This window comes from Triticum dicoccoides, chromosome 5A (genome assembly GCF_002162155.2).
Source record: "Triticum dicoccoides isolate Atlit2015 ecotype Zavitan chromosome 5A, WEW_v2.0, whole genome shotgun sequence".
NCBI classification, from domain to species: Eukaryota; Viridiplantae; Streptophyta; class Magnoliopsida; order Poales; family Poaceae; genus Triticum; species Triticum dicoccoides.
Genome location: NC_041388.1, coordinates 238,912,389 through 238,933,140, shown reverse-complemented (window position 1 = coordinate 238,933,140; position 20,752 = coordinate 238,912,389).

The following is a 20,752-nucleotide window of genomic DNA, read 5'->3' as shown; positions in this document are numbered from 1 at the left end:
TGCGGTACCGCATTGAATCTCGCAAATGCGGTTCGCCCGAGCAGTGCATGATAGCCACTGCGGAACGAGACTATATCGAAGATTAACTCTTCGCTTCGGAAGTTATCCGGGGATCCGAAGACCACTTCCAGTGTGACTGAGCCTGTGCAATGGGCCTCTACACCTGGTATGACGCCTTTAAAGGTCGTTTTTGTGGGTTTGATCCTTGAGGGGTCTATACCCATTTTGCGCACTGTGTCCTAATAAAGCAGGTTCAGGCTGCTGCCGCCATCCATAAGGACTCGAGTGAGGTGAAATCTGTCAATGATTGGGTCTAGGACCAGTGTGGCGAATCCGCCATGACGGATACTAGTGGGGTGGTCCCTGCGATCGAAGGTGATCGGACAGGAGGACCATGGGTTGAACTTTGGGGCGACTAGCTCCAACGCATATACGTCCCTGAGCGCATGCTTCCGCTCCCTCTTGGGGATGTGGGTTGCGTATATCATGTTCACCGTCCGCACTTGTGGGGGGAACCTCTTCTGTCCTTCGGTGTTCGGCTGCCGGGGCTCCTTCTCGTCATCGCTATGTGATCCCTTATCTTTGTTTTCGGCATTAAACTTGTCGGCCTGCTTGAACACCCAACAATCCCTGTTGGTGTGGTTGGCTGGCTTGTCGGGGGTGCCGTGTATTTGGCACGAGCGATCAAGTATACGGTCCAAACTGAACGGGCCCGGAGTGCTTCTTTTGAATGGCTTTTTTCTGCTGACCGGGTTTAGAGCCTTTGAATCCGGCATTGACTATCGTATCCTCGGTATTGTCGTTGTTAATGCGGCGCTTATGTTTGTTGCTACATGACCTGCCATTGTCGTCCTTGGTATTCGAAGTACCATGTTTCTTTGATATGTTATTGCTGCGAGCCAACCAACTGTCCTCTCCTGCACAAAAGCAGGTCATGAGTGTCGTGAGGGCTGCCATAGATTTCGGCTTTTCCTGACCAAGGTGCCGGGCGAGCCACTCATCGCGGATGTTGTGCTTAAAAGCTGCTAGGGCCTCTGCATCCGGACAGTCGATGATTTGATTTTTCTTTGTTAGGAACCGTGTCCAGAATTGCCTGGCCGATTCCTCTGGCTGCTGAATTATGTGGCTTAAGTCATCGACATCTGGTGGTCGCACATAAGTGCCCTGAAAGTTGTCGTCGAATGCGACTTCCAGATCTTCCCAACAACCAATGGACTCTGCTGGCAAGCTGTTGAGCCAATGTCGAGCTGGTCCTTTGAGTTTGAGTGGGAGGTATTTGATTGCGTGTAGGTCATCACCGCGGGCCATGTGAATGTGCAGGAGGAAATCCTCGATCCATACCGCAGGATCTGTTGTGCCGTCGTATGATTCTTTATTTATGGGTTTGAAACCCTCTGGGATTTGATGATCCATTACTTCGTCTGTGAAGCATAAGGGGTGTGCGACACCTCTGTACTGGGCTATATCACGACGCAGCTCAAATGAGTCTTGCCCGCTGTGTTCGGCCCGGCCGGACTTACTTTTACTGTATCCAGCGTGACGATTATCGTCTCGCATAGTGGCGCGCCCTCGTGATCCGTAGATCGATCTTGCATGTTTTGCTTTGTCCTCCAATACATCTCGCAGGTCTGGCGTATTTCCCCATACCTTTTTATTTGAATGGCGTCGGGGTGCGGGTTGAGCTTTTGGCTGGAATGCCTCTTTGTCGCGGCCACGAGGTGACCGATCAGCCGCGTCATATGCCGGGGATGTAGGTTTTGGTGCTTCCTCCTCCAGTCGGGGTAGCAACCTGCATTTTTGGTAACTCTTGGAGGGGCGTTCGAGTTTATATTCCTCGGCCGCAAGGACTTCAGTCCATGTGTCCGCTAGCAAATCTTGATCAGCTTGAAGCTGCTGCTGCTTTTTCTTAAGGCTATTTGCCGTGGCTATAAGCCGGCGCTTGAAGTGCTCTTGTTCGATGGGATCCTCTGGCACGACGAATTCGTCATCATCGAGGCTTGCCTCGTCTTTGGAGGGAGGCATGTAATTATCATCCTCCGCCTCTCCATCTGCCGCTCTATCAGGAGGGCTGGCTTCTCCATCCTCCTGCTCTAAATCTTGCTAGAGGGGATTGTTGTTGTCTTCGGCACTGTCCGGAGTGCTATCATCTCCTGTGCCGGTATCGCCACTTTTGCCTTGGAGGGACTTAGAGTGGCGCTGCTGACGTCGGCGCTTGGGTTGCTTCTTGGAGGGGTCATCCTCTGTTGTCTCGTCGCCATTGCCTTCTTTGGGTGTGTCCACCATTTATATATCGTATGATGAGGTGGCTGTCCAATGCCCTGTGGCCAGTGGTTCCACTTCATCTCCCGCATTGTCGTCCATACCGTAGATGTCTTCGTATTCGAAGTCGAGCATGTCGATTAAGTCATCGATAGTGGCTACTAAGTGGGTGGTGGGTGGGCGGCGAATTTCTTCGTCATCCGCATCCCAATCCTGCCGGACATAGTTCGGCCAGGATCCTCCTGACAAGGAGAGAGACCTTAATGAGTTCAGTATGTCGCCGAAGGGCGAGTGCTGAAAATATCCATGGAGGTAAACTCCATGATCGGCGCCCACTCGGATTCGATGGGAACGGGCGCAGGCGGTTCGGAGTCTGTGGCCGGAGAAGGATTCGACAGTTTGACAACACGGCTCTCGTGAAGGGTAAGGTCAATATTCGGCTCGATCGCCGCTGAGGATACGACCTCCGTGACGAGGTCTATCCACCCGTCCATGGATGGCGCAACTGGCTCCGAATTGAGGCTCGGAGCGGCTGCCAGTGCGATCTCCTGAATACGGTCCGATGGCAGAGCTAAATCGTACTCATCGTGACCGCGTGGCGCACAAGGCAGGGGATCAAATCCGTCGAAGATCAAGTCTCCGCGGACATTGGCCGTGTAATTTAAGCTTCCAAACCTGACCTGGTGGCCAGGGGCGTAACTTTTGATCTGATCTAGATGGCCAAGCGAGTTGGCCCACAGTGCGAAGCCGCCGAACACAAAGATTTGTCCGGGGAGAAAAGTCTCACCCTGGACTGCATCGCTATCGATGATAGTAGGAGCCATCAAGCCTAACGGCGACGACACAGAGGAACTCTCAATGAAAGCACCAATGTCGGTGTCAAAACCGGCGGATCTCGGGTAGGGGGTCCCGAACTGTGCGTCTAAGGCGGATGGTAACAGGAGGCAGGGGACACAATGTTTTACCCAGGTTCGGGCCCTCTTGATGGAGGTAAAACCCTATGTCCTGCTTGATTTATTCTTGATGATATGAGTATTACAAGAGTTGATCTACCACAAGATCGGAGAGGCTAAACCCTAGAAGCTAGCCTATGGTATGATTGTATGTTGTCCTACGGACTAAAACCCTCTGGATTATATAGACACCGGAGGGGGTTAGGGTTACACAAGGTCGGTTTACAAAGGAGGAGATATCCATATCCGTACTACCTAGCTTGCCTTCCACGCAAAGTAGAGTCCCATCTGGACAGGAGACGGAGTCTTCAATCTTGTATCTTCATAGTCCAACAGTCCGGCCAAAGGATATAGTCCGGCTGTCCGGAGACCCCCTAATCCAGGACTCCCTCAGTCTCATCATAGTCAACTCCTTGAAGTTGTCGAAAACCTTTCGAAACAAGTTGAGCTTTGTAGACAGTAACATTAACATCAATGTCAGTCTTCTTGAAGATCCATTTATTCTCTATGGCTCACCGATCATCGGGCAAGTCAACCAAAGTCCACACTTTGTTCTCATACATGGATCCTATCTCAGATTTCATGGCTTCAAGCCATTTATCGGAATCTGGGCTCATCATCGCTTCTTCATAATTCATAGGTTTGTCATGGTCTAGTAACATTGACTTCCAGAACAGGATTACCGTGCCACTCTGGTGCAGAACATGCTCTGGTTGACCTACGAGGTTCGGTAGTAACTTGATCTGAAGTTTCATGATCATTATCATTAGCTTCCTCTCTAGTTAGTGTAGGCATCACTGGAACGGTTTTCTATGATGAGCTACTTTCCAATTCCATAGAAGGTACAATTACCTCATCAAGTTCTACTTTCCTCCCACTCACTTCTTTCGAGAGAAACTCCTTCTCTAGAAAGGATCCATTCTTAGCAACAAAGATCTTGCCTTCAGATCTGTTATAGAAGGTGTACCCAATAATTTCTTTTGGGTATCCTATGAAGACGCACTTCTTTGATTTGGGTTCGAGCTTATCAGGCTGAAGCTTTTTCACATAAGCATCACAATCCCAAACTTTTAGAAACGATAGCTTAGATTTTTTGCTAAACCATAGTTCATACGGTGTCATCCCAACGGATTTAGACGGTGCCCTATTTAAATGAATGTAGTTGTCTCTAATGCATAACCCCAAAATGATAGTGGTAAATTGGTAAGAGACATCATAGATCGCACCGTATCTAATAAAGTGTGGTTACGACATTCGAACATACCATTACGCTGTGGCGTTCCAGGTGGCGTGAGTTGTGAAACTATTCCACATTGTTTTAAGTGAAGGCCAAACTCGTAACTCAAATATTCGCCTCCGTGATCAGATCATAGAAACTTTATTTTCTTGTTAGGATGATTCTCCACTTCACTCAGAAATTCTTCGAACTTTTCAAATGTTTGAGACTTGTGTTTCATTAAGCAGATATACCCATATCTGCTCAAATCATCCGTGAAGGTCAGAAAATAACGATACCTGCCACGAGCCTCAACACTCATCGTACCGCATACACCAGTATATATTATTTTCCATAAGTCATTAGTTCGCTCCATTCTTCCGAAGAACGGAGTTTTAGTCATCTTTCCCATGAGGCATGGTTCGCAAGTATCAAATGATTCGTAATCAAGTGATTCCAAAAGCCCATCTGCATGGATTTTCTTCATGCGCTTTACACTAATATGACCTAAACGGTAGTGCCACAAATATGTTGCACTATCATTATCAACTTTGCATCTTTTGGCATCAATATTATGAATATTTGTAATACCACATTCGAGATTCAATAAACCATTTACATTGGGTGTATGACCATAGAAGGTTTTATTCATGTAAACAGAACAACAATTATTTTTTGACTTAAATGAATAACCGTATCGCAATAAACACGATCCATTCATATTCATGCTCAACGCAAACACCAAATAACATTTATTTAGGTCCAACACTAACCCCGAAGGTAGTGGGAGTGTTCGATGGTGATCTTATCAACCTTGGAATCACTTCCAACACACATTGTCACCTCGCCTTTAACTAGTCTCTGTTCATTTTGTAACTCCTGTTTCGAGTTACTAATCTTAGCAACTAAACCGGTATCAAATACCCTAGGGTTACTATGCACACCTATAAAGTACACATCAATAACATGTATATCAAATATAATTTTGTTTACTTTCCCATCCTTCTTATCCGCCAAGTATTTGGGGTAGTTCCGCTTCCAGTGACCATTCCCTTTGTAGTATAAGCACTCAGTTTTAGGCTTAGGTATAGCTTTTGGGCTTCTTCACAGGAGTGGCAACTTGCTTTCCATTGTTCTTGAAGTTCCCTCTCTTTCCTTTTTCCCTTTTTCTTGAAACTAGTGGTCTTGTCAACCATCAGCACTTGATGCTTTTTCTTGATTTCTACCTTCGCCGACTTCAGCATCGCGAAGAGCTGGGAATCATTTTCGTCACCCCTTGCATATTGTAGTTCATCACGAAGTTCTAGTAGCTTGGTGATAGTGACTAGAGAATTCTGTCAATCACTATCTTATCTGGAAGATTAACTCCCACTTGATTCAAGTGATTGTAGTACCCAGACATTCTGAGCACATGCTCACTGGTTGAGCTATTCTCCTCCATCTGTAGGCAAAGTACTTGTCAGAGGTCTCATACCTGTCGACACGGGCATGAGTTTGAAATATCAATTTCAGCTCTTGGAACATCTCATATGCTCTGTGGTGTTCAAAACATTTTTGAAGTCCTGGTTCTAAGTCGTATAGTATGGTGCACTAAACTATCAAGTAGTCATCATACCGAGCTTGTCAAACGTTCATAACGTATGCATCTGCTCCCGCAATAGGTCTGTCACCTAGCGGTGCATCAAGGACACAATTATTCTATGCAGCAACGAGGATAATCCTCAGTGTGACGCCCGGATATTTAAGCTACAGTAACCGTCTAGTAATGACACCACATCACCATGATTACTGTTGATAAATTCGCATTGATTCAAACCCCGTTCAAATTCAATTTTAAAATCAAGTCAAACTTTAAAAGTTTTCAAATGTCAAAACTAAAATGTTCATCATGTGGAAAAATAATTCCTAACTAATTTTGGTGATGGAACCAATATTTTTATAAAGTGGTTTAATGCCCTAAACTAATTAAATGGGGTCCAAGTTAATATTTTGTGGCCTTTTATTTTAAGTATTTTCCAAATTGTTTTAAGTACCCCCCAAAGCTTTTGTGGCAGTGCCTAACAGTACAACACTAATTTTGGACCAAGTTCCATTTTGTGCAAAAGTCAACTGCTATTTTAAAAATAAATGCAAACAATAATAGAAAAACTAAAACAGAAAAGAAAAATTGAAAATAAAAGAAATACACTATGCACTTACCCGGCCCAGCACATCCAATGCTAGGCCCAGCCCACCGCTCCAGCCGTTGTCTTCTCCATCACCGTGGTAGCATCGTGCGCGCCCGCGGCCGATGCCGCTGACGGATCAATGCCATCGAGGCTACAGGGCACTAGAGGGGGGGATAAAAGCCGTCCCAGTGCCCACTGGAACCCTAGCTCCCCCCACTTTCCCTTTCCCTCATCCGCTCTCTCCTCTGCACGAGTCGGAAGCACTGCCACCATGGTCTCCGTCGACCTCGCGGCCACTGAGCCCCGTTCGCCTCCCCGATGTTCTCATCGGCTTCCTTGTCGTCGTCCACATTGCCTACGCCATCGGGGTCGAGCCAAGCGCCTCTCCTCTGACTGGAACGCGCTCGTCTTCAACCTTCGGATTTCCGGCGTTTGTCACCAATTTCGGCTATCTCACGCCCTCCCCGAGCTCGCTACCACTCCCTACAGCTTCGCTATGAGCCCTCGCTCCTCCTCGACCTACCCTTACTCCTTCCCGTGCCATGTAGGCTAGTACCCATATAGCACTGCCGTCATCGCCGTCGGACGTCGCCGTCCCGTTCACTTCTGCCCGTCCTAGCTCGCGCCCGTGCCATCTACGGACGCAATGTGGTGCCCTCGTTCAAATGGCTCGAACTGCTGCTTGTTTTGGTCCCTATCATGGAATTGTCACGGCAGATGTCCTAGTAAAATGACTTAATCATGGAGCCATCGCAACTAGGAAGCTTAAAGGGGTTTAACGGGTCAAAGGACACGAGAGGTTTATACTGGTTCGGTCCCTTGCGGTGAAGGTAAAGGCCTAGTCCAGTTGATATGGTATTGCTAGGTTTCAATGACCAAGGAGCGAATACACTTAACCTGGCTCTCGATCTGTTGTTTCTTGTCCTAAGCCACCGCCGGGTGTTGAAGCATGCCTCCACATGGTGCCCGAACGTCTCCCTCGTGACGCTAGCCAGGTCAGAGGCCCTCCAAAGGAGAGCCCCTGAGCCCAACCTGAGAGGGGCGCCGGGCATGCCTTCCTATGCGAGAGGGGAAGGTGCCCCATCTATGGGCGCAGGTCGTGAGGCAGGGCCACCAGAAACTCCACCCTCCTAAGGTCCTTGGCGGAGCAGCAACTTCTTATTCTTGTTGGGGACAGCCTCAGGAGGGTAGACAACACCCTCATCATCTGGGTCCTTGACAGTCGCAGCCTGGTAGGCGCTCTCGAGAGAGCACACCGCGTCCTTCTCGTCACAGGCGACCGTGATGATGCCACAGCTCCCTGGCATCTTGACGACATTGTAGCCATGATGAGTCGCAGCCAGGAACTTGGCCAGGGCCGGATACCCTAGGATGGCGTTGTACAGGGGGCGAATGTGAGCAACGTCGAAGTCGATGAGCTCAGTGCGGTAGTTGTCGCGCTTGCCGAAGGTGACAGGGAGGCGGATCTACCCTATCGGGGTGGTGGAGCCGTTGGTCACTCCTGAGAAAGGCTTGGTAGGGTGAAGCTGGTCATAGGGCACCTGGAGCCTGTCGAACGTCTCGACAGGGAGTACATTGAGCCCCGCACCGCCATCGATGAGTGTCTTGGTGACGAGGACGTTGCTAATGGTAGGCGAGCAGAGCATCGGGAGGGGGCCGACAGTTGCCGCGCACTTGAGCTGGTCTGTAGAGTCGAAGGTGATGGCATAATTGGACCACCTGAGTGGACGCGTCGCCTCGAGCTTGGGGAGGGCCGCATTCACCTCATGAGCGAACTGCTTGAAGATGCGATGAGAGGCAGGAGCCTGAGTGCCACCTAGGATGTAAGCGATGGCACGAGGCTCTTGGAAGCCCCCAACTCCGTTGTCTTGGTGGTGGTCATCAGTCCTTCTTGGCGGTGGCGGCAACGGAGGGAGGCCAGCGTTGCCCTGTGGGCGATCCTCACGAGGCTGGTCCCTCCAGGCGCCCTCGCGAGGCTGGCCCTCCCAGCAGTCCTCAGGAGGCTGATCGCACCAGTCCTGGCAGGGGTCATGGTTGTCCCAGCGTCCTCCGCCTCGGCCTCCTCCACGGCCATAGCCTCGGTCGTTGCACTCTGGGCAGCGACCAAGGCGCCCATCACAGATGGCCCTGATCTCCTGGCAGTCATTGGTGTTGTGGCTGTGCACGTTGTGGAAGACACAGAATGGGCGGTTGTCCTTGGATGATTCTGGGTGGTCGCAGTCGCGCTTCATCTCTGGCTTGGCCGCGAGCACGGCTGGCCCCTTGTGCTTCACATCCTTGGCCTTGGTCTTCTTGTCCTCTGGGTCGACCTCCGGAAGCTCCAGGAGAGAAAGGCAACCTTCTTCAGCTCTCGCACACTTGGTTGCCATGTTGAACATCTCTAGGGCCGTGCACAGGTCCTCGTGTATGGAGAGCTCCTCCGTCATCTTGATGTCGTGGACGCCATCATTGAACGCCGAGTTGATGGCCTCATCTAACACCTTGGAGATCTTGAGGCAGACGTTGTTGAAGTGTTGGATGTATTTGTGCAAGGTCTCTCCTGGCTGCTGCTTGATGCACCGCAGGTAACCCACAGTCGATGGGTGGTCACGAGTGCCCTAGAAGTTGGCGATGAAGCGTTCTCGCATCTCATCCTAGGAGGAGATCGAACCCGCAGGGAGGTTCAGGAGCGATGAGCGCGTGCCATCCTTGAGGGCCATGGGAAACCACTTTGCCATGACTTTCTCATCGCCGCTGGCCGGCTCGATGCTCAGCTCGTAGAGCTGCAGGAACTCGGCAGGGTCAGTGGTGCCGTCATAGCGCGGAGGCAGGTCTGGCTTGAACTTCCCTGACCAGATGATGCGGCGTAGGTCCGGAGTGAACGCGCGACATTCCACCGTGGTCACCGGGGCCCTCCATGGAGGTGGAGCCTGATCTTGGCGCTCGCGCACCACCGCTTCAGGCGGCACACGGTCTTGACGTGGCAGTGTAGGGAGCGCACGCGCCTCTCCTTGCGGCCGCTGCACCACTTGGCAGCTCTCCTCATCGCGCGCTGGCACCCTACACAGTGGGTCGTGCCGTGAGGCTTCACACCTTCGCTCGGGGACGACGTCTTGCCTGGGAGGTGGAGGAGGCACACCATGGGCCACGTCACCCGCAAGAGGCGGCGTGGGAGGCAGCGAGTGGGACAGTGCAGGGGCCTCTTCGGCGGCGCTGATGAGCTCGGTGATGCGGTCCAGCCAGTTCTCGTAGAGGTCATCAGCCAGTAGTTACCGCAGGAGCTCGCGTGCCATGAGCAACGCAGCCCGCGCATGCCCCGGCCCTCGGTTGGCGTGAGACGATGAAGCGGCCGTCGGAGTCAGCGACGAAGTGGCGGTGCGCCCATCAATCCGCATAGAAGGCTGCATCGATGAAGTATGCTGCTCGTGGGCCGCGGGGACGGTGGCGGCGTTGGCCGCCGGCGACGGGGAATGGCGGGGAGCGCCGTCGCCTACACACGCCGTCTGGGCGACACGCGCGGCGAGGGCAGCCTGGAGCTTAGCACGAACCCGACGAGCATCGGCCATGGGAACGGCGAAACAGTGGTGAATCAACTGGAGGAAGAGAGCCTCCGACGCACCCCTACCTGGCACGTGAAATGTCAGATTTTGGGATCTGTAGACCCTGGATAGATTCAAACTTTGGGCTGCGTGCAGAGAACTCAACTCCCCAGCCTGCCTACTCGTCACACTCATGGCCTAGCTCGACGAAATGTAATGAAATGGGACAAGACAGTTTACCTAGGTTCGGGCCACCTTGCAGTGTAAAACCCTACACCTGCTTTGTGTTGGATTAGCCTCGAGGTGGGCTGAGGATGAACTAGTACAGCGGGAGAACAACCTTAGTAAGTGTGTTCTTGAGTTGGTGAGGGAGAGGATGATCTGAATGATCCGCCCCCCTTGTATGGTGGTGGCTAGGCTATACTTATAGTGGCCTTGGTCCCGTTCCCCCAAAATGTAGGCGGGAAGGGATCCCACAATGGCCAAATTTGAAGGAAGACAACTAGTACATCTTATCCTGACGAAAGGTGGTCTTCGCCTGCAAAGCTTCTGGTCATGACACCATGGTGGGCTCGGTGATGACCTCCGTCCCCCCGTCCTGGCAGTCCTGGTGTCGGTGTCAAAACCGGCGGATCTCGGGTAGAGGGTCCCGAACTGTGCGTCTAAGGCCGGTGGTAACAGGAGGCGGGGGACACAATGTTTACCTAGGTTTGGGCCCTCTCGATGGAGGTAATACCCTACTTCCTGCTTGATTGATGTTGATGATATGAGTATTACAAGAGTTGATCTACCACGAGATCATAGAGGCTAAACCCTAGAAGTTAGCCTATGATTATGATTGTTGTTGTCCTACGGACTAAACCCTCCGGTTTATATAGACACCAGAGGGGTCTAGGGTTACACAGAGTCGGTTACAAGGGAGGAGATCTACATATCCGAATTGCCAAGCTTGCCTTCCATGCAAAGTAGAGTCCCACCCACACATGGGACGAAGTCTTCAATCTTGTATTTTCATAGTCCAACAGTCTGACCAAAGTATATAGTCCGGCTGTTCGAGGACCCCCTAATCCAGGACTCCCTCAGTAGCCCCTGAACCAGGCTTCAATGACGATGAGTCCGGCGCGCAGGTTGTCTTCGGCATTGCAAGGCGGGTTCCTTCTCCGAATACTCCATAGAAGATTTTGAACACAAGGATTGTGTCCGGCTCTGTAAAACAAATTCCACATACCATCGTAGAGAGTATAATATTCCACAAATCTAATCTGCTGAGAACTTTTCATAACGTGACATCCTGCCGTGGTCCGGTCATTATGAACCGTTTTCCACAGCCTGCCACTACACATGTTGCGAGGCGGGTTTATTGGCACGTCTTGTCGAAGCAGATATCGTGTTCCCCTTATCATGGGATTCTCATCAATACGGGTGTGGGTAACCCAACCATGCCATCAATCGCGATGCTTGGGGAATAAGCAATTTTATGGGGCAAGTAGGGAGGCGCACAGTTTCTACCGCCTTTATAAAGGGACAAGGATTCCTATTTTTCACCCGGGCCTTCTTCTTCCCATGCCCATCCATTCTCACGCACTTGAGCTCCAGCGCCCAAGTTCTCATCTTCTCCGCAAAGCCATTTCAAACATGTCCGGAGCGAGGGACAAGTGGATGGTCTCCTCCGTTACGGAGGAGAACATTACGAAGCTCTGGGAAGCCGGATACCTGGCCGTAGACATCGCACATCGGCTCCTAGACGCGGGGCAGATCGTCCCTACTCCAGAACGCCATGAGATGGTTGTTGTCCGTGTCAAAATCGGCGGATCTCGGGTAGGGGGTCCCAAACTGTGCGTCTAAGGCGGATGGTAACAGGAGGCAGGGGACACGATGTTTACCCAGGTTCGGGCCCTCTTGGTGGAGGTAATACCCTACGTCCTGCTTGGTTGTTCTTGATGATATGAGTATTACAAGAGTTGATGTACCACGAGATCAGAGAGGCTAAACCCTAGAAGCTAGCCTATGGTATGATTGTATGTTGTCCTACGGACTAAAACCCTCCGGTTTATATAGACACGGGAGGGGGCTAGGGTTACACAAGGTCGGTTACAAAGGAGGAGATATACATATCCGTATTGTCTAGCTTGCCTTCCACGCCAAGTAAAGTCCCATCTGGACACGAGACGAAGTCTTCAATCTTGTATCTTCATAGTCCAACAGTCCGGCCAAAGGATATAGTTCGGCTGTCCGGAGACCCCCTAATCTAGGACTCCCTCAGTAGCCCCCGAACCAGGCTTCAATGACGTCGAGTCCGGTGTGCAGTATTGTCTTCGGCATTGCAAGGCGGGTTCTTCTTCAAATTTTGAATGTCTGTTAAGTAGTGTCCGACCCCATGAATGTTGGACTTCTTGGCTTCTGTGCTCAATAAGGGCTATCTTCCACGCGTCGAACAAACACGAGGAGCCAGGGCATTTTTACATTCGCCCCCCTAGCCAGATAAATAAATTGTCTATTAAAGGGATGGGGATTCTTAGATCCAATCCATACCATCCTCCCACAGTGAGAATCCATCGGAGCGCGCTTCGGAAAAATCCACTCCAACATGGCCGACCACCGCAGCTCCTCCTCCCGCCCCCGTAGCCCTAAGCCCGATGATTGGGAGAGGTGTTCCGTCCCACACAATCGATTAGTAGAGCTGCAGACTCACGGATTCCTCCCTCCAGCGTATATGGTCCCCGTCCGAGCCGGGCTCACCACCTATAATGGCGAGGAGCAAGCGGAGAGCTTCCCCAGCCCCTCTAAGGGGGAGCGGGTGCGCCTTGTTCCTTACTTACTAAGGGGACTCAGATTTCCAATTCATCCGTTTCTCCATGGGCTCCTGGAGTTTTACGGCCTCCAACTGCATAATTTCACCCCTACTTCCATATTACATATTGCCGGCTACGTTGCCCTTTGCGAGCTATTTCTGGGCTGCGAGGCTCATTTTCGAGCTGTGGAAAAGGTTATTTTGCCTTGTGCCCCACACATAGGGGGGGTCACTTTATCAAGTGGGTGGAGCCGAAATATGGCGCATCGCCGAAACTGGATACCTGTCCGGTACTCCGAAGAAGACGTCCGAGGACTGGCCTTCGGAGTGGTTTTATATGGAGGACGCCCCCTTCCAGACCCTGTTCGGCGGGGTTTTCCTGAGTTCGACAATGCTCCTATGAAGAAACGCCAAAGCTGGCGCCCACGGACCCCCCAGGAGGAAGACAATGGAGAACTCCTTTACCTGATGAACCAGATTAAAGCGCTGGCTCAATCAGGATTGACAATAATCGAAGTTATGTCAATATGCATAATGCGGGGAGTGCAGCCACTTCAATATCGAGGGCACCCCCTGTGGTGTTTTAACGGGGAAGATGATGCCACCCGTTGCGGGCGTAGGGGACCGGACTCTGCTGCTGCTTTAGCAAAAATTCTGTCCGAGTTGTTCAAGGGAGAGGAAGAGGAGTTCATCTGTATCAGGCCACGGGATGGATTCTCAATGTACAATCCTCCAAGCTGGGTGAGTTATACCTCTTTACTCCCATTCTTCCCTCATTCTTCGTCGTAGGTACTCACCTTGCCATTTTATGGCAGGAACTGCGAAAAGCTATAAGGGAGGTCAACAGCCCATCTCCACAACCAGAGGACCCTGGCCCGGCCCTCGGTCCCGGACTCGAAGAGGATCCAGACATATTCGTGGAGCTGATAGACAGGCAATTCTATCAATTGAGCTGCGATGACGCCATGGTGGCCATAACGGCCGACTATCCCGGACTGCTCCCTGCGTTGCACGTAAGAAAAACCAAAATCCCAACTCCAAAACTAGGATCCCCTTTTGGACACTTCACCTACCGTACACATATGGTGTTTTACACGGAAGTCATTCGGGACGCTGTGCCGAACCCGCAGCAACTCGCCAACAAGAGGCACCGAAGCCAGGTAGGCCAAAAAGGAAGGCGGTCAGGACGGAGACGCCGGTGCAGAGGTATGACACAAAACCTCGCTCCGTGGTTGTCGTCTTTCTCAAAATGTAATGACATCCATGCTTCTTCAATAGAAAAAGTGCTCGCCGGAGTATATCCGGAGAGGCTGCCGATCACGCCTGCACCAGTCGGGCTCTAGGGCCGGACATAGAGGCAGAAGCCAACATGGGGCGGACGCCGGATGCTCCTCCTACAGAGGATGCAGATAGACTATCTGCTACAAATTCAGAATTGGAGAGCGCCATGAATCATAGGCGTCGCCGGGCCGTACTCCGTGACGCTTGCTTCTCGCCAGAGGCATTTGATGCCTTCAATTCTAGAGACGCGTACCTCCGTGCTGCTCAAAATGGTCTAGCCAGAGCCACAGATCAGTATGTAAGGGATGTATGGGTAAGCAAATCTGACGATTATATGCATCAGTAGCCCCTGAGACTTGCAACAGTTGACGCAACTGATTTAAGGATCCTTATTTGTGCAGGTTCTTACGGAGAAGAATTCCCAACTGTCTCAAGAGCTAGACTAGTGCAAGGCCCAGCTCGAAGCCGCTGTTGCCGCGTTGAAGGAGTCCAAAAAGGCCCCCTGGTAACTCTTTTGTCTATTGCAAAGAATATCGGTACCAGGTAGTATGCGGCATGTATGCACACCTAACAATAGATGTTGCAGGTGGCCCCGAAGTGAATCCGGAGGGCATGGAGGCGGATACGGCATGTGATGATCGACATCGAAATGCTGGCGAGCGCGTGCTGACGGGAGTCAGGCAGGAGAAAAATGATCTCCAAGATGCCAATATCCGGCTGGGCATGGAACTGAAGGATGTCCGAGCCCAGCTTGCGGACTCCATGAAGGAGAATAAACGGTTTCAGCGCGGCATTTTTAGTAAGTGCTTGAATGAACTTTTTAAAGGAGTTTGGCGAAGAAGCCTGCTAACAACGTTATGTCTGCAGGTATGCTGACGGGTTGTCCCGCAGAGGAGATGCCCGGGTCTTCGGGTGATCTTCTACCAGAGCTCTCACAACTGCACGAACAAGTTCGACAGGTGATGCAGAGTATTGCCCAAGCCTTGTGGCCCTCCGTGTCCCCGCCAGGAGGCATGGGGGAGCTTATAGAGAAGCTCAAGGGAGCCGGCGGCGCTTCCGATTATGGAAGATATCAGCCTGCCGACAAGGTGCAAGGGAAGCCTGGGCTATGGTGAAGACACGATATACCAAGGCTGACCCAAACCATATGGCCGAGGTTGGACCTATGGGGCCCGATGGGAAAGAGATCCCCGTCAGTTTAGTGTATGATCAAGTAGAATTAGCCGCAAAGTATTCCCAACAGGATTGTAGGCTAGACAGCCTGTTGGATTGTATAGAAGAAGAATTTCATCAGTCTTAGTGACAGTGTACTTCAAGTGACATATGTAATGTCCCTAGCAGGATTGTAAATCATTTGTCATGGCAGACCTTTTCGCTTCAACCTCTGGACCCGATAGTCGAGAGTGTATCCGAATACCCACTCGGTTATATAAAAACTAGGGTATGCATGGAAACCAGGCGTAGGGGTCATAAGTGCTTGAACAGACAAGTACCCAACTAGCTATGTTATATTACATGGATAGTAAGAAACATCTTCCAGGGGAATAGTTCCGTTAAGGGTTCCTTTCCCTGGGTACGCATGCCCTAATGTGCATGTCCGAACTGCGAGACGCAGGTTAAAAACATCTGGGGGCGTGTAGTAATTTAAATGAAAGTTATCTTTTATTCGCCGAGCGAATATTCCCTTAAGAACACTAGCTTTCGGCTTCACCTAGTCTGAGGTATACATCTGGCTGAACCAGGAGTAACAATCGCAGAGGTGCTCCCCTTATGCCCTAGCCGAATTAACGGGAACATAGGGCATAAATACAAGAGCCAGTCAACCCAGCTTGGCCAAAACTTAAGTCATATCGATGCATATAATGGCGAGAAAAGGTACATGCGGAAGAATAACACATGTGCGGGGCATAAAGCCCATAAAGGTAATTATTAAGCTTCTGTATAGGAAGCCCCCAGGTATATTGAGCGCGGTTAGCGCGTCAAGATTGTGTGACCAAGACACAAGTGTAGCCCTTTAGGGCCTTGAAGAGAAAAGAGAGAAAGAAAGAGAGAAAAAACATATGTGCAAAAAATTCACGGAGGTAAGGAGACGAACATAGAGTTCGGCGCTAGGCGTAGAATCTTCGGAGTCTGGCTGCGTTCCATGGGTTTAGCTCGAGTCGATTATTCGATGCATCCTGCAGATGGTACGCTCCACCGGTCAGAACCTGGTTGATAATGAAGGGACCTTCCCATTTGGGCTTGAGCTTGTTCTTTTTCTTCTCCGACAGGCGTAGAATTAGTTCGCCAACGTTATAGGTTTTGGCCCGCACTTCTCTGCTTTGATACCTTCGAGCCTGTTGCTGATAGAATGTGGAACGGGCTTTTCCACGTCACGCTCCTCCTCCAGGGCATCCAAACTATCCTGTCGATCGAGCTCGGACTCTCTTTCTTCGTACATGCGCACTCGAGGTGAGTCATGAATTATGTCACAAGGCAGCACCGCCTCGGCGCCGTACACCATAAAAAATGGTGTGTATCCGGTAGTGTGATTCGGCGTGGTCCGTAGCCCCCAAAGTACGGAGTCAAGCTCCTCTCCCCAATTAGTGTCTGATTCCTTTAAAGATCGGACAAATCTGGGTTTAATGCCGCTCATGATAAGACCATTCGCTCATTCGACTTGACCGTTAGTTTGTGGATGATAGGCAGAAGCATACTCGAGCTTGATGCCCATGTTGCTGCACCAAAGTTTCACCTCGTCGGCTATAAAGTTCGTGCCATTGTCAGTGATGATGCTGTGGGGGATGCCATAATGGTGTACAACCCCGGATGTGAAGTCTATCACCGCTCCGGATTCAGCCGTTTTGACAGGTTTGGCTTCTATCCATTTGGTGAATTTATCCACCATGACCAGTAAGTATTTTCTCTTATGGGCTCCCCCTTTGAGGGGTCCAACCATATCGAGACCCCAGACCGCAAAGGGCCAAGTAAATGGGGATTGTTTGGAGGGCGGTAGGTGGCATGTGGCTTTGGTTTGCAAAAAGCTGGCAACTGACACAATGTTGTACCAGATGCTGTGCATCTGCCCGGGCCGTCGGCCAATAAAAACCTGTACGGAAGGCCTTGCTTACAAGGGCCCGGGCTGCGGCGTGGTGGCCGCCGAGTCTGGCATGGATTTCTGCCAAAAGCTTCCGCCCTTCCTCTTCGGAGATACACCTTTGAAGGACTCCGGTTGTGCTTTTCTTATAAAGCTCTCGCTCATGGACCTGGTAGGCTTTAGATCGCCGCACTATGCAACGGGCCTCGTTTTGGTCCTCGGGTAATTCCTGTCTGGTTAGGTAGGCCAGGAATGGTTCTGTCCACAGGGCGATGACGACCATTATCACGTGGGCTGAAGGTGTTATTTCGGTGGCAGAGCCTCCGATTGTGTCAGAGTGTTCGACATCTGGGGTTGTGGCCGGGTCCGGACTATTTTTGCTGGTGTCCCCTTCCCATACCATAGATGGTTTAAATAGTCTTTCCAGGAAGATGTTTGGTGGGACAGGGTCGCGTTTAGCGTCGATACGGGCTAGGATGTCCGTCGCCTGGTTGTTTTCCCGAGCCACATGGTGGAATTCAAGCCCCTCGAACCGGGCTGACATTTTGAGGACGACGTTGCGATATGCCACCATTTTCGGATCCTTGGCATCAAAGTCTCCATTTATTTGGGATATTGCGAGGTTCGAGTCCCCACGCACTTCTAGGCGTTGGATGCCCATGGAGACTGCCATCCGGAGGCTGTGTAATAGTGCCTCATATTCGGCTGCGTTATTGGAGTCTGTATATAGTATTTGGAGCATGTATTGCACCATGTCTTCGGTGGGGGACGTCAAGACGATGCCAGCCCCTAGACCAGCTAGCATTTTAGAGCCGTCGAAGTGCATGATCCAATTGGAGTATGCGCCGTACTCTTTAGGGACTTTAGCTTATGTCCATTCGGCTACGAAATCGGCCAGTACTTGCGACTTAATGGCTCGTCGTGGCTTATATGTTATGTCGAATGGGAGGAGCTCGATGGCCCATTTGGCAATCCGGCCCGTGGCATCGCGGTTGTTTATTATGTCATTGAGTGGTACTTCGGAGGCCACCGTAATCGAGCACTCTTGAAAGTAGTGTCGTAATTTCCGGGATGCCATAAATACCGCGTATACTATCTTTTGGTAATGTGGGTACCATCATTTGCATGGAGTGAGGATGGTGGATACATAATATACCAGCTTTTGAAGTGGGAATTTATGTCCGTCCATCTCTTGTTCGACGACGAGCACTGCGCTTACAACTTGGTGAGTTGCCGCTATATATAATAGCATTTGTTCGCCAACAGTTGGCGCGGCCAGGATTGGGTTAGTGGCCAGGATGTCTTTTATTTCTTCCAGTCCGGCCGTGGCTGCGTCCGTCCACTCGAAGTGTTCGTTGCGCCGAAGAAGGCGATAAAAGGGAAGTGCCTTTTCTCCTAATCGGGAGATAAAGCGGCTTAAAGCCGCCATGCATCTAGTCCAATTTCTGGATTTGCTTGAGGTCAGTTGGGAGAGCCAACTGTGACAGAGCTCGGATTTTAGTCGGATTTGCTTCAATTCCTCTATTGGAGACGATGAAGCCCAGGAGCTTTCCGGCGGGAACGCTGAAAACGCATTTTTCCGGATTGAGCTTAATGTCGTATGTTCGGAGATTGGTGAACGTGAGCCTCAAGTCGTGTTATTAAAGAGTCGACATGTCTGGTTTTAATGACCACATCGTCTACATATGCCTCCACAGTCTTACCGATCCGCTTTTCCAGACATGTCTGGATCATGCGCTGATATGTTGCGCCGGCGTTTTTGAGCCCGAAGGGCATTGTGTTAAAGCAGAAGGGGTCGTATGGCGTTATGAATGCCATTGCGGCTTGATCAGACTCCGCCATCTTAATCTGGTGGTATCCGGAGTATGTGTCGAGGAAGCACAATGATTCGTGTCCTGCGGTAGCGTCGATGATTTGATCGATGCGAGGGAGTGGGAAGGGATCCTTTGGGCAAGCCTTATTAAGGTCTTTGAAGTCGACACATAGGCGTCAGGATTTGTCCTTCTTTGGTACCATCACCAGGTTTGCTAGCCAATCCAGATGTTTTATTTCTTTAATGAATCCGGCTTCCAGTAGCTTGGCCAGCTCCTCTCCCATGGCTTGTCGCTTAGGTTCAGAGAAATGCCAAAGAGTTTGCTTGACCGACTTGAATCCTTTTAGAATATTAAGGCTATGCTCGGCCAATCTGCGTGGGATTCCTGGCATGTCCGAAGGATGCCAGGCGAATATGTCCCAATTCTCGCGAAGAACTCCCGTAGTGCGGCGTCTACAGCGGGGTCTAAATGTGCCCCAATGGATGCTGTTTTTGTAGGATCCGTTGGATGGACTTGGAATTTAACTATTTCGTCCGCTGGTTTAAAGGATGTGGACTTGGATCTTTTGTCTAGTACCACGTCGTCCCTGTCCACCGTGGAGCACAGCGCGGTTAACTCATCCGCCACAAGGGCTTCGGATAATGCCTCGAGGGTTAGTGCAACTGTTTTGTTCTCGGCGCAGAGTGCTATGTCCGGATCACTAGCTAGAGTGATAATTCCCTTGGGTCCGGGCATTTTGAGCTTCATGTACCCGTAATGGGGTATGGCTTGAAAAATCGTGAATTCCTCCCGCCCTAGAAGGGCGTGGTATCCGCTACTGAATGGGGCCACTTGGAATGTAATTTCTTCGGACCTGTAATTCTCCGGAGTGCCGAATACCACATAAAGTGTGATTTTCCCAGCGCAACGTACCTTCCGACTAGGGATGATTCCTCGGAAGGTCATACTGCTTTGCTCAATACGGTTGCTATCTATTTCCATTTTCTGGAGAGTTTCCTCATAAATGAGGTTTAATCCGCTGCCGCCATCCATGAGCACCTTAGTGAGCCGAAATCCGTCCACAATTGGACTGAGGACCAAAGCGGCTGGTGCTCGGGCTGGTCGGAATTTAGGTTCGTCACTGGCATTGAAGGTGATGGCCGTGTCGCTCCATGGATTTATTGTTGCCACGTGGCAGACTTCGGCAAGGCTGCGGAGTGCTCGCTTACGCCTATTATTTGAGGTGAAGGTCTAGAAGACCGTTAATACTGTGTTGTTATCCGTGGGAAGGTGCTCTGAGGTATTTTGGGTGAGAAGATCCTCACCACTTTTGGCCACCTGCCGGAGTACCCAACATGCTCTAAGGCTGTGTGTTGATATGGCATCCGCTGTACTATGGATTTTGCAGGGTCCGTTGAGCCATCCCTCCAATACGGTTCCACGCCCTCTAGTGGGCTTTTGCTTCTTTGTAATTGAATCAGGCGACTTATGAGGGTGCACCCTTTTAGTGAGACTGGGGGTTTTGTTAGAGCCGGATTATCCCAAAATTGCGTTTGTGTTTTCCAGGCACTTTCCATCGCACATTATTTCCGTACTATGGCTGCCAAGTCAGTGAAGTGTGCTATGTTACGGCGACTTATGGCGTTGAGGACTCCCTTGTCCGTGCAATTGTTGCAAAAGAACGAAATTGCATCTTC